Source organism: Acromyrmex echinatior, chromosome 12, assembly GCF_024713525.1.
Source record: "Acromyrmex echinatior isolate Ae372 chromosome 12, ASM2471352v2, whole genome shotgun sequence".
NCBI classification, from domain to species: Eukaryota; Metazoa; Arthropoda; class Insecta; order Hymenoptera; family Formicidae; genus Acromyrmex; species Acromyrmex echinatior.
The window spans coordinates 5,723,612-5,741,605 of record NC_141863.1 but is presented as its reverse complement, the minus strand read 5'-3'; the positions used below and the strand labels follow the sequence as shown (position 1 = coordinate 5,741,605).

Genomic DNA, 17,994 nt, shown 5'->3' with positions numbered 1-17,994 from the left:
CTGCGGACGCCGTCTCCGGTTTTTCCGCTATCCTTTTTTTTTTCGTCTCTTTTCAACCGCGGATTAGAAGGAGGTATATATGCACGTGAGAGCAAATTGATATTCGCTCATCGAAAGTCAGAAATATCTTGAACGGCAAGACACTCGCGATCGATCAATTACTTTTGCCGCTTGACATATGGAGTATAATGTCGCATAGAAAATAAGCGCGGTAAAAAGATAAAATACACGGAAAACCTTTAATCTATATATTGAGCCGTGTTTTTTATACTTTACTTACTAATATACACACTATATAAATTTCCTCGTGGTTGTAATTAATATACAGTAAAGAACATTTTGTATTTGTATTAAAAATGGATTCTGTTAAAATTTTCGTGTTAAATTTTTAATATATCCGAGAGTTCATTTAATTCTAATTAATATTTGTGGGTTTCATTTAACTCTAATTGATATTTGTGCGTGATTCATTTACCTTCAATTAATATTGTGGATGAATCCGGACATTTTTTTCAATTACGTTGTAAAAAATTGTTTTTAATTAATAAATAATTTTCATAACCTTATATAATTTTAACTTACATAATTTTATTACTTGGTTTCTGATTTTCAGAATGAAAAATGCTAAGAATAAAATATGTTAGATCATGCTGAACAAATAAAACATGTTAATTTAACATATTATAAATGTTAATTTTACTGAAGAAATATTCCATTTCCACAATTTATTTAAAAATTGCGTCAGATTACATTTTTGTGTAATTTTTTTACATAATTTTGCACATATTTATATTATTTCTAACATATTTATTTCACATCAAATTAATAAAAATTTTAATAAACTGTTTGACATACATGAAATGTTTTTAATACAAATTTTTCAACTGTGTTATATTAATTTTAGCTGCTATATTAATTTTAATCAACATAACAACTTGGAAAGCCTGACTAATATTTTAAAGATTATTTTAAAGATTTTGCAGTTAAAAATACTTTAATTATATAGACAATACACACACATATTGTACAAAATATTTCAAAAACAGTTTAAGAAGAGCTAAAAAATCTGGATCATCGCGGAAACGTTCAATTAGACGTCGCACAAATATTTTTTCTTGTTTCCAGCGATACGACATTCTATTGCCATTATCGTTATTAAAAAATGCAGAATATTATCGCGATTTGTATCAGTGACTTTTCCTGTGGAGTCACGTTCGCTGTCGGCTATATCCCGGGATTATCGAATGTCATCGGGAGTCGATACCGCCGCGCAAGCTTTACTTCCATAAAGTGCACAGGGTAATCCCGACATGTTGTCGGACGCTATCGGTCGACTCCACGATTTCTCCTGCGATAACGGAATAATCTGACCTAGGCGGATTTTCCCCGGAGCAGAAAATTCCTGGAGAACGTTGGACACGCGACGCATTGCATCGTGTTCTTGAGAGATGTCGATAACCACGAGCGAACGATTTCACCCAAGTCGACAGCGTAGCGTGAACAGCCTGAGCAAACCTAATTCCCGATTTGTGGACGGTCCGTCGATCTCTGTCCGTAAAATTTCATGTTACGATGCAAATTCATTCGCGATGGAAAATCGCGTTATGATGTGTGACAGCGTGACACATGTATTAAATATTAAATGAAAATTCGATTAACGCTAATTACAATGCTCGTGCACGTATCATTTTACACTAAAAAATAAATATTTAAATTAATTAAATACATACTTTTAAATTACAATTAATATTAATTAAAAAAGTATGTAGTAAAAAATGAATCTGGAAACAAATTAATATTTTTTTTATATTCTTCTTTAAAGCAATAATTATGTCAATGTAAATGATAGTTATATAGTTAGTTGATAATTATAATTGTAATTATGTAACTATTAATAATTATTATAATAACAATAATTTAAATTATTAAACAGTGCGAAATTGCAATGTTGCATTACTTTAGAACAATATTGATAAAACAAAGAGCGCATGTCTCGCGAATGATATATCGACAACGCTTTCTCGCAAATTATCCGTGAACAGATTCGAACTCCGTGTTACTGTGAAAGATGCAGAAACCGGAAATAGCTGCTATCACTTAAAGCACTACGTCGACAGGCACACCCACGACGCACGATTCCGTGGCGAAACAAAAAAAAGGAAAAAGGACGATTGTTGTCAGGATTCTCTGCGCGAAGAAATTTTAATGACGTCGTAATTCAGCGGATTCTGTAATGCCATCCGAAATTCTCGGTTTCATATAGCCGGTTCTTAGAAAAAAATTATACACTGCAAAAAGTTTTGGAATTCTTCGAATTTTGAAGAAGACGTCATTTCTCGATTTTTAATGAGTTTTTACTAAAAACATTTTTTTTTCAATGTAAAGAATGTAATTAGAATACAGTATTTTTAATACATATTTTTTATAACCAGGTATTATTAATTTTATCTTATAAGTCAAAATTATTTTTATAAATATATCTTTAAGAGAAGTGTTTATGTGTTAAATTTTCTGATGAATTAATTTTTAAACGTTATTTTATTTTCATATAGTCTACTGATATGTGCAACAGTTACAGAATATTTCAAACGGAACACTAAACTTGGGACGACAAGCAGCTTTTTAAATATTTTATCGAGAAACTATCGGTAGAGCGATCAAATATTAAGATCAACTTCCGATATTTAGGACGAGGAGCAACGTGTAGCCGTAACTAGATCAGGATTTTCGCGGAAAAAGAAAAATCAGAATGATAACACAAACACCTATTTTTTTTTCTTGTTTACAGTATATAATACATTATTGTTTCTTTAAAAAATATGGAAATACAAATAAATTATCTAACTGTATATATATCATACACACAAATATGTATGATGTAGTTTTTATTTTTATTTTCTTTTTTATTCTTAAAGTAAGTTTTGTGTTTGGATTAAATTCATATATATTATTATATATTTCAAATTTATTATAATCAGTGCTGATATTATATTCAGATTTTGTGTGCTCGTTACTGACTTTATTTGAACGTTTATTCTATATTACGTTTGATTCTTGCTTATTACTGAAACAATGGATCCGTTCTTTATCAATGAACTCTCTGAACTGGTGCACACTGGTGCAATCAGTTAAAGTGAAACAAACTACGTATATTTGTTCCACTTCAACTTACTGCATTGTGTGCACCAGTTCAGAGAGTTCTCTGATGAAGAATAGACCTCTTACGTATATTCGCGACAGTTTTTCTTAGGGATAAACTATTGACACCTCACGTCGCATCAGTGCACAATTCACGACTTCGTTTTGCCCTTCAGTTGTTTGAACGTTATCTTCTCTATATTGATATATGTACATCGCTCAACCAACCTTTGTAAATGTATTCTCGAAAATATATAAATCGTAAAAGCACATCTCTACTCTTTAAATTCTTCGAAATGGAATCTCACTTTAAAGAGTGAAAATTGAATCAGTATTGGAAAAGAGTGATTCAATATTAAAGAGTGAGATTTCAGAGTGAGATTCACTTGAAAAATTTCAGAGAATAGTTTATCTCAATTCCAAACGAAAAGATTTTGCTAAAATATTTAAAAATTTAACTAGATACAGATCCGAAAATAATTTTGTTGGAATAATTACGCAAGAAGTTTCAAACACGATGAGTAATACTGCAAACCGTTTTGACATTCTAGAATATAGAGTATATCGATTGAATTCGGACTTCGCTAATCTCAAATGACTGCAAATCAATTATCCCTACAGAAATATACATCACTTACGTATAAACTAATTAATTAAATATTATCAAAAAAATATTTTTGCAATGTAAAAATTTAGATTTTCCGACATCGCGTCATTTAATCGTATTAATTAATATAAGAACGTAATTAATTATTTGCTCTTTCAAGTATTCGTAAAATACTTGTCAGCAGTCCGCTACATTTTCGCTTCAGCAGGACAAGTTTAAAAAAAAAAAGGAGACGTATCGCTAGGAGGGGCACACGTCGGACGCACTTTGACGATCCGTCAACGAGAGGAAAATGCAACACCGGTGTAATAATCGCCATCGTCGCTCTCAATATAGAGAGAGTCTCGTCGCAATGGCGCGACAATGGCGACAGCGAATTTCACGGTCAATCGGGCCGCTTTCCTTCCACATCTCACCGGCGGTCTCTCCTCTCGATTTCGGGCGTACGTGTGAACGCGTACGACGTGCGCTGCCTGGGACAATGTATGATTCATTTCACGGCTCGTTAGCGAAAACCGCCGCGTTCGTCTGGTCACACTTCGCTGAGCGTACCGGAAGGGAGAGCGCAAAAGAATGCCATCCTCTCGGAGAGCTTTCCGAGTCTCCTACGAACGTACTTGTGTCGTCGCAAAGCCAACTATACCCTGGAGTGCGTCCTGTAAGAACGATTTACACACCCTACTATCTGGCTCGAGGTTTCGGCCGAGTAACCTGACTCGGTGGACTCGAATGTGTCGAGACATGCTCGACCACTCATTCGAGTACTCAAGTGTGTACATATGCACGTCCGAAAGTCGTCTCAACTGTCGCTAGTGTATGTAAACTGGGCATTACAAGACGCCAAACACGCACTTTCTTCTTTTTCCGCAACCCTAGAAATCTCTGTGCAGCGCCTTTGGAATTTTCTATTTCGCTGGAAGCGTGATTGTCGTGTCACGCAAAGTATCAAGGTATATATTCTTAAATCTATGTCGCGTACAAAAATATATGTAATATACGTAATGTATACTGTAGTATTTTCTTACGTGATATCTTTCGAAAATAAAACTCCATAGATGCTTTTTCTCATTCATCTGCACAATAATTCCTTTTAATTATATATATATATGTAGTGCTTTGGTATTAAGGATATTTTGAAGGAATATTGAGTCAATATTTGGACAATATTGTGTCAATAAATATTATGCTAAGGTTGTATTAAGGAGGTTGTAAGGGCATAAAATACAATTAATATTTACTTCAAACAAACTATATACATGTGAAAGTTGTATTCATAACATTCCGTTTTTATTGAGCAGCACATTTTTATAGATTATTTATTTTATTTGATATTAGTTTTATTATTACAAAAATTTTAGTAAGTAATAACAAAAAAATCTAAATTTTTTTATATAAATATTTTAAGTACTAAAAATAACTTATGTAAAATTTCATTGAGATTCACCAATTAATTTATAACAAATAAATATTTTGTTTATTTACTGAACAATTAATGTCTGCATCCCAATGTAATTTTAAATAAGTGTTTTTGAATTCATAAAGTATTTATATTAAAAAATTGAGATTTTTATTTTCATGTATTTCCATTAGAGTACAAGAAAAAAAAAATATTACTTTTTATTGAAATAACTTTGATCCAGAACTCTCTAATTTTTTGTATTACTTTTAAATGAAATTTAGAATAATCTATAATTTTTTCAAATAATTCTTAACATATTGCATTTGCCTTAAAACCTCCTTGAATTAAATTAGAGTGGACCGTTTGGGATCATATGTTAAAAATTTAAAACAAATTTTCTAATTGTGTAAGAGAATCGAATAAATAAATTAAAATATAGATTTGTCTATTTTGAACTTTTATCGATCACTATATACATATAAAATTGAATGACCCTATCATTATTACACTACGATATTTCCTAACAGTCGATGTAAACGTAATAACATCACGTTATTTTATTCAAGCGGTAAAGTATCAACCATTTGTTAAAATAGCTCGGTAACCGAAGATTAACGAACTTTCTGAAGTTGAAGTGCACATCGATCAATCGCGGTGAAGTTCTGCAAACAGGCGTGGCGGCAGCAATTACCGGCTTCGTTTACTCGCGACTCGTTGAAGTGCGCGCCTCCCCGAGTGTGGGGTGCTCTGTTGAACGACAACGTCAAATGCGTCGGCAACGCGAGGGTGCGATGCGTCTTTGGGTGCGCCCGCATATTTATTCCGTCGAGATCTTTTGCGGCATGCCGCCCCTCGTTCGTGCACGACAACCCTCGAATGCAACTCCGACTGTTCGCTTTTTTTTTCCCTCTGTTTCGCTCTTTTTCGTTTTTATTTTTTTTAAACCAACAGGCTAGTCATGCATGTGTCCCCTTTTGTAGTAAATGCTCGCACGCGGGAGTTTAGTGAAGGGTTGCCGGTGGAAGGTGCAAGGCACGTTTAAATGAGCACCGGCAATTTGCTATGAAACTCGCACGGTGCATCGGACACGGCGGCCTTATGTATTTTCGCGCGCAAATTCACGGCACGTCGATCGCGATTATTTAATTAATCGGCCTCGGCGGGCATGACTACTTTCGATATGACAAACGTCGCGTAACATAAATTGTATATTGTGATATCATCGCACTATCATTAAATTGTTCCGTATTATATTTTATATATTGATTGATATAACGCTGAATTAAATCAGAAATACAGGAAAATATAAAATAGTAAGACTTGTCAATTATGTTGATTTTGCATTCAGTTGCCTAAATAAAAAAACCTTTATATTTCATTAAATGTAACTATATAGATATAAGCTATTTAAATCTTCAATGACCTAATTAAGTTTCCTGCAATAAATCTCATATTTAACCATGAATATCTTATTAATCATAGCCGATACTAAAGATTCCTTTTGAGCATAGAAAGTCCTAAAATATACTTAATTTTGATTGCAATAAAACTTTTCCAACATGTCACATATGTGATAAAATATGTAAAAAGTAATTCTTTTTTGTAACTTTAAATGCAAATTTCTCAAAATTGTGATATGATGGAACAATTTAGAAGTATTCGATTTGTATTCAATGGGAAATGACCAGTTTGGTCTTTTTTGTCGAAAAATGTAATAACAGTAATTGGACGTTTGTTAAATAAATTCAATAAATTCATTTTTACTGCATGAAATACAAATTTTAAAATATAACTTTAATTTTTAATAATAAAAAAACAATTAAGATTCCCTATAATTCAAATAACTAAAAAAAGAAAATTAGGGCTATAATGAGGATCGGCACTGTAATTAGTGTGTGCTCATTTGTAATATATTCACTTTCTTTCAAAGAATTGCTGACGATGCTTTTGTACCACCGACATTTCGACAGATCAAAATTCTTTTCACGGTTGTGCTTTACGGTTTCGATCATCAGGTGTCGCGATAACGAAATTTACGCTCTCGTTATGCGACGCGAGAATCATCAAGGATATAAATCTCGTTTGATTAACGGCAAGCGCTTAAGGATTGACGCTGACGAGCCATCTAAGGGCTACAACATTCGGAAGGCCGCAGATATGAGAAGCGACGAAATGACACGCCATTCATCGGAATCCGCGGATTTACGGCGCGCCTTTTATGTCAAACGAGCCGCAAATCCTCCTGATAGAACAACTATAATATATAAAACATGAAGCATATGCTATCCTCCCTGTACATGAAAAATTCCCGTGTCATAAAGAAAGTAATTTCGTGTAATGGAATTGAATGTTGCATACTTTTATAGGATAAAAATTTTTTTTATTAACGGAAAAAAAAGAACGAACTGAATTGAGAGAGAGAGAGAGAGAGAGACAGAGAGAGAGAGAGAGAGTTGGAAAAAACAGATTAGTTCGTTTTTATAAAATATAATTATTAAAATTATAAACTGACTGAAAAGTTTTTAATTTATATTCATTCAATGTTTATAAATAATTCGAGAGAAAAGTAAAAAAAAGCCAAGAAAAAAAATATTTTTATTATTATTAGTTTTATTAATTGATTCTTCGCGGTATTATTTATATTGTAATCCAAGATAAAAATATTCGATAATCACTGAGTATTCTTTTTAGATAATTTTGTTGTTAATACAATTTTAAAATGGATTAAAGCGGAAAAATTGGAGTTACTTGATTTATTTACTTCCTTTATCTTCATTTTTCACGGGGCAAAATTTATTATTTTATCATTAGACGAGGATCCCGATGGTGCTATCAGTCACTGCTACCTTCTTTCTGCTATCATTGCAGCGACAAGGATAGAAATGTTGAAATGTTTCTGACGACAATTCGCGCGATACATTCAGCGTGTTCCTCAGAATCTCTTGTTGCGGAACGACTCGTTTTACCTCAGAAAGAGACAGTGTTACTTGCCGCCAAAAGAAAAAGCAATTGTCACTCTATATCCTTCCTGTCCTTCCACACATCGTCCTTTGTCATATTCTCGACTGGTCAAACCGGACATGTTAGAGAATGAACGAAATCGTTTTCTCGCCGTTCGAGGCAGTCATACCGATCGTTCTCAGCGAAATTTAGTTCGAAAAACTGCTTTTAGGATCGGTGCCCGAATTTAATTCTTGTCACAAACGTAAATGGATCTCTGTGATTTATTTCATCTAAATAAAGGCCGCAAAAAGAAGCAGAAGAAAGAGAGAAAAAATGTGTACCAATACAAAAAGAACAATTTTACTGAAATAGATAAAAATTTAGCTAAATACAGATCTGAAAATAATTTCGTTAGGCCATCAGAATAATTATAAGAATAATTATCAGAATAATAATTATTATTAAGGAATTACTTGACTGTAACGATTTATTTCTATCTTTTTATTACGCTGAGAGAGGCTAGAAAATAGCCGAAATGTACGTATTTAATTATATGACGAAACTGATTTTTATTATATGACTAATGCACGCGTCTTATAAATGTAGATTAATTTTAATCGGTTCAACTTACTCTATCTTTTTCTAATTCTTAGAACTAGAAAGAAACAAAGTTAATTAAACCGAGATTAAAATTAAACTATATTAGTCGAAGGACATAAACGTTAAATATAAGTTTTTAAACAGTTAAATATAGTCTTTTGTATTGATACGTAGCGCACTAATTACAGCGCCGATTCCTAGATTTCCTGATTTTTAATTATATAGAACATTCAAACATAATGAGTGATAGTCTTGAAAGTCATAACATAATTATTTTGATCTAACAAAATTTCCAGATTTGTATCCAGCTAAATTTTTAAATACTTTAGCAAAATCATTTTTTCCCTGAAGATTTCCCGTAGAATGTTATATTATATTAAATGCAACATAGAAATAATATTAAGCTAAATGAAATATTTATTTCAAGATATATATTTACGTAATAAAATAATTACTGCATCGCAATAAAATAATTATATTATCTGCATCACACAAATTTCAGCAGGATTTTAAATGTCATCGATGCACATGTCATGAGCTTATGTCTCGATCTCCTATTATTGTCACGTATTATAACGTTTCTACATTTGGAAGCTTTATCGAATGATATATCCAATTCCATTTATCTCTCCTTATCAAATCTCTAATCTAGAATTGCTGCGGGAAAGGCGAAAATACAGTTGCGCGAAATTATATCTATCGACTCGTAAAAGAATCGATTTCACTTGGTAAGACAAAGAAACATCTACCGCTAACGACGACATCCACCACCATATTATTGCGCAATGCAAGACATAAAATTGTTTGAACAACAGTGTTTGCGATCCTACTTCCTCGAGCTCGGTTCGTTTGCTTTCCTGATTTCACTGCGAAACAGCTGCGTTCCAAATGTATACTGTACTTCTTGATTCACGTGTGTATAGATATATTTTGTTTGACAAACAAAACTTCGAAAGTGGAGCTCGTGATGACAAATATTTTTCTCGATACGCGTGTAACATATTAAACATCATTTATTTCATTTGCTAATTGAACTTTTTATATTGACAAGTTTTGTCGACATAATTTTGAAATTTATGTCTCTCTGCAGTTAAATTTATTAATGTTCGTTTTTACCAATAGTTTAATTTTAATTTCGGTTCATTTAATTCTTCATCTCTTTCTGATGTGAAAAACTAGAAAAAAATAAAGAATCAATTAATCCGAGATTAAAATTAAACTATACATTAGTAGAAATTAATAAGTCTATAAAAAATAAATAAGAAGCGAAAACTTGCAATATGTAATGGTAATTATTATTTGCGTTCATAATTAATACAACTAATAATTTAATTTAATCATAAATCTGTTTTAACGAAGAGATCAAATATAGAAAATAAAATAATAAAATATAATACAAAAAATGCACATACGAAAAGTATAAAAATTATTTTAACTAAATAATGGATACGAATTTTTGTAGCACTTTTTCTATGTGATATCAGGTTTTTTTTACAAATTCTTGTATTGCTAAGATTAAAAAAAAAAGAAACCGCCCAACGTGGGGCTCGAACCCACGACCCTGAGATTAAGAGTCTCATGCTCTACCGACTGAGCTAGCCGGGCTGCTGCAGGAACGTACAATTTTCATCTAGATAAATTCAACATCTGATCGAAATACATGAATACAATGACTTTGCGCTGAGATACCTAAAAATTTAACTAAATACAATTTCAAAATAATTATGTAGAATTTGAGCAATGCTATAAGAAGTTTTGAGTATTCTACATAATTATTTTAATAATTCAGCAAAATTATTTCCGGATCTGAATTTCGCTAAATATTTAGATCTTTTAGTGAAACTTTTCGTATGTAATCAAGAAAATTGAAACAATTTGTAATATATGCGTATCTGTAGAAATTACATAATTTCTACAAATTTAACTAATCCCATTATTCGCTTAGAGATTTCATTATCAAATATTCAATCCTAATTAGGTACCGACCTTAATTTTCAAACAGAACATGTATTCACATATTATACCATTAGTACAAACAAAATATTAATTAATCCAATTATATGTAATGAGAATGAGAGCACAATTATTCGCGTACAAAATAATTTTCGTGATATTCATTCTTAATTACTTAAATACATCTGTTGCTTGATAATTAAATATTTAATTAAAAGACCGTAAAATAGTATAAAACTGCGAAGAATAAAATATTTGGATAAAAATAGTCTTATCGCATATAATACATTTTCCTTTATCGCGTGATATAAATACAACACGCGCATAAAAAGAGAGTCTAATAAGACCGTAAATGCGGACCATAAGCGAAACGCCAGACACTTTCCCTAATAATTAATGCCACAAGTATCGCAGAATTACTGATTATAACAGCCCATATATATGTGCCCATATAGATGTTCCCAGACAAAAATGTCTGACTATAATTTTTAGCTTTATTCTCCATGCTATAAATTCTATTTAATATCTCTAATATTTGTCAACGTCCTTAATTATTAATTATCATGTCTCACTAAGATGCAAATTAAATATTTGTTAATTATCATGTTTCATTAATTAAGATGCAATTTAAATATTTGTTACTATTAAATATGTAACATAAGAAAGAAAGAGAGAGAAGGAATTAAATTATCAGTAATTTTGCAATAATATTACAAATTAAATAATAGACAAATATCTATAATTTTTTAATTGTTTTCTTCTCCACGCTATAAATTTGATTTAATATCTCTAATATTTGTTAACGTCCTACATTATCACTAACTAAGATGCAAATTAAATATTTGTTAATATTAAATATGTAACGTGAGAGAGAGAGAGAGAGAGAGAGAGAGAGAGAGAGAGAGAGAAACAGAAGATTCAAATTATCAATAATTTTACAGTAATATTGCAAATTAAATAACTGTTGCTAGTCTATATTTTTCTGAAAATTATTTATTAAAGCTCTTCGAAAATATTAAGTAATAAATATAATATTAAATATAAATTTAATGTATTGTATTTTTTAAATATATAAAAATTTGATCACTTCTTTATTTAAAAAACTGCCAAATTTTTTAAGAGAAGATAAATAAGGCGAGGATTATTGATAGGACAAATCCTGTTGAAGCGCCTACGCATTTCTCAAGACAACCCCTATATACTCCGACAATTGTACAATCGAATACGTAAATCGCGTCTAACGTGCAAATTGCTATCTGGTCCCTTTTAAGCACTTCAGCCGCATTTAAATCCTCGCCGGTGCTTTTCTATCGCAAGATACGTGAGTTTACATTAAGCCGGCAAGGATGCGGCAGTGGTAAATCTACGGAACGACAGTAAGCATTGCCATGTGGCGTATTGTGTTGTAGAATAATCGATCCGCGCGCGCAACGCCATAACTCCCCCGCCGTCTTTTTGGCGCGTCTCGTCTTTTAGAACCCCCCCTCCTTTCATCGTATCTCATGGAGCTTTCTAGCCTAGAGTTACCGCGCCGCTGTAGGGTAAACACCTATTCGTACAACCACGCCATGCTGTAAACCTCTCTAAGCCATAGAGACGTCCTCGCATTATCGATTGTTGCAGAGTGCTTAGTGCCTTGCGTTAGTTACGTGAATTCGGGCTCGGTTTGTTGAAATCGAGACGCATGCGTGAAGTGAAGTCTCTCTCTTGTAACAAAATTAATGTTAACTGCGTTTATTTCTTCGCAAGGTATCCATAGCCATTTATACACATAAAAACATTACAAACTTATTGTATGCAAGTAATAATTATTTGTTTCAAATATTTCATATATCCGCAAATGTCATAAATTCATTACAATAACATAAAATTTATTCAAAATATATTCTGAAATAAATTTAATACTTCAATCATTATTATTAAATTAAAATAAATTCGATTTGATTATTATATAAAATTGCTTTTTCGATCAATTTTACAATATTCTTCAAAAGAAAATAAAGAAAATTCTTGTTTTGAGAACATAATAATGAGTTTTTATAAAATTTGTTACAAGTATATTTTAAGTATATTTTATTATCAAGAAAATATTCTTTGTTAAAGATAATTATTATTTAAAAGGAAAAATTGAATAATCACTTGTCTTAGCAATAAAATGGTATTTTTCTGTGTACATAATCTGTTCTTGCTTTAAGAATATCTTAAGACTTTACTTAAGACAATCTTAAATATAAGTATTGACTATGAATACCGGTATATATAAATTTTAATTCTAACGATAAACAATCTCTTCAATGATCCGGGACTTTTTTATTTTAAAAAATTTTAAAACAATCGTTATTCATTATAATTTTTGTAAAGAAAAATTTAAATCAAGTAAAAGGAAAAATTGCAAAAATACGAATTCTCCCCGACGGGGAATCGAACCCCGGTCTCCCGCGTGACAGGCGGGGATACTAACCACTATACTATCGAGGACTTCTTGAGACAAAGTTTCTTAGCAAACGGCAAAACAGATGTACCATAATAGCGTTGAAATTGTAATGTATAAAATGTTTATAACAAATAAAAATTTAATTTTAATGATAAATTCTTTAATATAATTTCGAGAACGGATTTTTTATTGAAAAAAATATTAGGAACAAATCGTCATTCATTATAATTTTTATAGTAATAAAAGAAAAAAAATTGCAAAAATAAGAAATTCTCCCCGACGGGGAATCGAACCCCGGTCTCCCGCGTGACAGGCGGGGATACTAACCACTATACTATCGAGGACTTCTTGAGATGGAGCTTCCTAATAAACATCAAACGGATGTACCATAATATCGTTAAAATCATAATGTATAGTGTTTTTTTAATAAATTAAAAATCGTAAGTATAAATTAAATATTTGTCATTCGTTATAGTAAATTATGTAATTAAAAATACGTATATACTAAGAGAACTAAATTAACATTAAAAAAACTGTTACAATATAATTTTATTTTTAATCAATTTTAATTTCAATTTTAAAATCATTTATGTTAGTATTTAAAATATAATAAAATAAAAAAAAATATATATATATATATATTTATAAAATTAATAAAAAAATTAAAGTTAATTTTTTTACAGGTATTTTATTGCATTCTAATTTTTTATTCTAATGCATCGATGTAACAAATATCTATATCGTATATAATCAGAATATCGCAATTTATTATTATACTATTTAATTTTAATATAAAAAGACACATTTAAATTATATTGTTGTATATATTAATTGTGATTTGATTAATATATTTTTAATGTCAAGATAAAAAAATCGATTAATTTTATGAAAAATAAAAAAAAACACCTGAAACGCTGTAAAAAAAAAGTTCGACGAGGATGGGATTCGAACCCACGCGTGCAGAGCACATTGGATTAGCAGTCCAACGCCTTAACCACTCGGCCACCTCGTCTTCACAACCATTTTTGTTCTAATATACAGATCATAAGCATCTCAAATTTACTCATTATTTTATTATTTTTTAAATTTAACAATGATGCCGATTTTTTTAGAAAATTATTTTCCAATCCTCCAATATCACATTTTTATTATATAAAAAAGAACAGCTCTTTCTAAAAATGAATATTATTTATTATATTAAAATATATTCAAATGTATAAACAATTATAATTTCATTATTCTAAATAATTTATAAAAATAAAATTATTTACAAGATCTCTTTGATCATATTGCAAAGTAGAAAAGCAGCAAATAATAAACTTATCAAATTAAATTTAAAAAATTCAGTATTCGTCTTTATCGTCTGTTATCAATTTTTCTCGTAATTATTTAATTTATTATTATAATACATCATGCTGGACAAAGTTAAACGTTAAAATCGATACAAGTCGACAACCTTAATAATACTTAATAACGACGTATATTTCATCATCATGTGCATGGATTACTGTGTTTAAAGTCTGATTGGAAAAGAAACGATAAATAAAGCTATAGCTCTTTCTCGACGCGCGTGTCGATAAATTGAAAAGAACGAATGTGTGTAATGTAACCCCTAGTAATAAGTCCTTTAATCGTGATTGCCATGGCCACTGAAACTTTTATTACGAAAGTTTCAACCAATTTGATAACCAAGAAAGTATCTCGGTCTCGATTATAATACTTATATGCGTGCTGAAATAAAATTACCACCTCCGTAGCGATAAATTCGCAATTACGTTGGAGCCTAAATATAATCTGGCAGGGTCTTTATTAATCACGATCTTACAAAAAATTTATAAAGTCAGAATTACTTTTTAATGAGGTACATTGCGTAATAATAAGCGAGAAAAGTTTCTCTTGTTAAACTTTCTTGTTAATGCTTTCGTTTATATTGTCGAGACAAACTTATCACTTTAAAATATTCAGAAAATGCAAAACTTTATTTTCTTCCTTGCGCAGTCCTGTGCAAGCAAAACGTTTTATTAAACTTTGTTAAAAAAAGAATATTTAAAAAAAGAATATAAAAAGAGTATTATAAAGAATGTAAAATTTCTCTTCACGTTTTCGAATTTTCTAATTCATCACGGAAAAAACAACTACGACTAAAATACCGGTAGTGGCAACCGTAACTTTTTTTTGTGATCTATTCATATAGATATGATTAATTGTAAGTAAAAATTAAGAAATAATAGAGAAAAAATTTTTAGAAATATCATTAGAATTCTGGCTATCTCAATTAGAATTATAACAATCAATCAAAAAATTCTGAATTGTCCATTTCCCCAATCAAAATTCCAATTAATATAATCAGATTCTTTTTTAGTGCTAATATTAAGTTATGTAATCATAATGATTATTAGTTGAAATTCGACAAGAAATCCATGATGGAAGACACAAACGCACACGTGCATGAAAATGAAAGCAAAGAAGAGATTACCGTTTCCAGTCAATTAATATCGATATAATCATCTTGTCTGTGAACTGACAAGGATACGCGATTTAGTGTCGTAATCGTATCAATGTCGATGCGCCGGATTGAATTACGATTAGTTCGAGTTGATAAACCAATTATATCGTTCATCGTCGCTGCTCACGACACGGACGAATTTGATCGGAAATGATGTACAAATCTCAAATTCATATGTCTACATTTTTATACACTTTTTGCGCGTAAAATTATAAATATTCGAACTTTTAAGCGGATGTTATATGTATATATAAATGTGGACATTTTTACACACCGATAAGATCAAAAGATATATCTTGATGAATCAGAAGGTCGATTATAAATAGCTTGAGCGAAATGAGATTATTCTTCATCGTTATATTGAAAGAAAAATTTTTAATATTTGTATGACTGTCATTAAATAAAATATTATAGTTAAAAACTTTATTTTTATAATTATTACTGCTATAATATTAGTAACAATAATTATATTATCTATATATAAAAAAAAATATATTTGTTCCCAAAAACAAAAAAAATTATAATATCTTTTTCAAGGACCCATATTTTCTTTTTGTTATATAAAACTAAATATAATCACTATTACAGTAGTAATATTTATAAAAATAGACAAGTTCTTCTTAATATCAATTATAGTAACAAATAACAAAAATATTTTTTCCAGTGTAGATTCTCTTGCATCTTGTCGGAGAAACTTGAAGCAAATTAAATTGCGTTTGATAATTAATATTTGATGCAATATTTAAAATTGCATAATGTGGCGGATATAAGAAAGCAGTACGAAAAAATAAATATTACAGATTGAAAACGAGATAGTACAACATAAAATTAAAGAAACTAAGAAACAATGCGCATTACTTGGCCTTGTTTGTGCTTGTAGAATTCGACTCGAAATTCCGTGGTGATCGCAGGTATTCGTCGGTAGAATTCCGCGGCATCGACATGGCGTCGTCACGATTAATCGAAGCCGCGAAACGACAGATGGGACAGAAATTATCCATGGGGACACCCGGCCCAATGCGAGCAGGTGCGTTTCTCTAATTCTACGTCATGGCGTGCACGCGATATCATGAATAATGCAGCTGTGCATTATCGCGACGCGCGAGAAGGTGCGAGAGCGGTGAAGTGCCACTTAACAAAGACCAATGATCAATGCAAACGCGTCTAAATAATTACATATGCGTGACAAGTGCAGGGTCGGGCCTACCGTGAAATGAGTGAAACGGCAATTTCCCGAAAGCTTTCTCAGTAAACGCTTATCTTAAATCCTCAAACATTCTTACTATACCAAAAACCGTGGGAGGGGCAATACTTTCTTTCGTTTGATAAGATAAAATGTTCTTTCTACATAATTTACAATTTTTAAGATAACTTTTTTTAAAATCAATTTTTAAGACACACACATACACACACTTCAATTGATAAAGATCTACTGTATATATGGAAAGTTTTTCTAAAGTATCTAAATTTAGCTACACGGAAAAAATTTATCAAATCTTAATATTCTTTGAATAATAAACATAAATTTACAGTAAATAAATATTTACTCAATACTAATTAAATCAAATTAATGATTTTTGTGTCAAATATATGTTTACGTTTAGTAAATATTTGTTTAGAAATATTTACACACACAAATATTTATTAAAATTTAGTATTTTTCTTTTTAGTGCAGATGGATCTGAAAATAATTTTATTAAACCATCAAAATAATTATTTAGAACACTCATTGAACGTCAATGCTGCAAAAAGTTTTAATATTCCTGCAATCAATTAAATGTCTCACATAATTGTTTTGATGTTCCAAATAAAATTGTTTTTAATTCTGCATCTAGCTTTTTAGATTTTTTAGCAAAATAGTTTTTTCTGTAAAATTAACGATAAAGAATATACGTTTTGATTTTGAAATAAAATGCAACTGTTCGCGAAAAGATAAAATATATTAATAAGAATATTTGCGCCTCTTTAATAAAAGACTGGATTCTGACATAATATAGGATAGGAAGTTAAATTGAGCATATTACAATTAACCTGCCTATCGATTCGAATTAGTAAGCTCTTATTTCAAGAGGAATTGCTTAAAATGGCAGCTGCTCCTTCATTGCAGCAGTCGAGCGACGAGTCGCTCCTTAATGAATATCTGCACTCAAGAATGTTATGCGCCTGATAAATCTGAGTTTCGAAGAGGCGAAGCTGGCTCATTTTAAATTGCTCCTTGTAGGGAATTTATCGACATCATTTAAACTGCTTATGTTCGAATCAACGTGTTAATCGTGTCTGCTCAATCGATTTCGAATGTAATCCCTAAAAGTAGGAAGTATTTTATGAATTAAAAATACCAAAAATAATAAGTGATTAATAAAACTTGATATTTTTCTCGGTAATATTTATGATATTTGATCATATTTCTAAAA

General features: G+C 30.6%; 1 protein-coding gene and 4 non-coding genes across 10 annotated transcripts in view; all 5 read right to left on the bottom strand.

Annotated features, from left to right (window-relative positions):
• LOC105149556 (hypothetical protein) overlaps positions 1 to 17,994 on the bottom strand; it is a 165,690-nt gene that overhangs the window by 71,749 nt on the left and 75,947 nt on the right. The gene's annotated exons all lie outside the window — the stretch shown is intronic.
• TRNAK-CUU (transfer RNA lysine (anticodon CUU)) lies at positions 10,220 to 10,292 on the bottom strand. The gene has a single exon. It is a non-coding gene; the product is annotated as a tRNA-Lys (tRNA).
• On the bottom strand, positions 13,047 to 13,118 carry TRNAD-GUC (transfer RNA aspartic acid (anticodon GUC)). Its single transcript has one exon. It is a non-coding gene; the product is annotated as a tRNA-Asp (tRNA).
• Positions 13,347 to 13,418, bottom strand: TRNAD-GUC (transfer RNA aspartic acid (anticodon GUC)). The gene has a single exon. It is a non-coding gene; the product is annotated as a tRNA-Asp (tRNA).
• TRNAS-GCU (transfer RNA serine (anticodon GCU)) lies at positions 14,005 to 14,086 on the bottom strand. Its single transcript has one exon. It is a non-coding gene; the product is annotated as a tRNA-Ser (tRNA).